Below are 414 nucleotides of genomic sequence, written 5' to 3'. Positions count from 1 at the left end.
TGGCCTCCGACTGCACCCACTACCCTCCAGAGCGAGGCTTGGAGCTTTTGGAGTTGAGGAACTTACTTCATTCATCGCAACCAGGTGTGTATGGATAGGGAGGGTCGGGGAATTGGGGTTGGGAGGGTCTGGGCACCGGGGTTGGCGGGGTATGGGGGTTAGGGAGGGTCAGGGAATCAGGGTTGGGAGGGTCTGGGCACAGGGGTTGGCGGGGTATGGGGGTTAGGGAGGGTCGGGGAATTGGGGTTGGGAGGGTCAGGGAATCGAGGTTGGGAGGGTTGGGAGGGTCTGGGCACCGGGGTTGGCGGGGTATGGGGGTTAGGTAGGCCTCCGTAGCCCAACACCACCCTACCCTGCGGCCCCCCTGCCCAACACCACCCTACCCTGCACCTCCGTAGCCCAACGCCACCCTAC

The 414-nt window shown here is 64.0% G+C and overlaps 1 protein-coding gene across 1 annotated transcript in view; it reads left to right on the top strand.

Annotated features, from left to right (window-relative positions):
• Positions 1 to 414, top strand: part of VOLCADRAFT_100186 (uncharacterized protein) — a gene marked incomplete at both ends in the record, with an annotated part of 5,460 nt that overhangs the window by 1,994 nt on the left and 3,052 nt on the right. The gene's annotated exons all lie outside the window — the stretch shown is intronic.

This window comes from Volvox carteri (assembly GCF_000143455.1).
Source record: "Volvox carteri f. nagariensis unplaced genomic scaffold VOLCAscaffold_108, whole genome shotgun sequence".
NCBI lineage: Eukaryota > Viridiplantae > Chlorophyta > Chlorophyceae > Chlamydomonadales > Volvocaceae > Volvox > Volvox carteri.
This window is presented reverse-complemented; position numbering and strand designations above follow the sequence as displayed.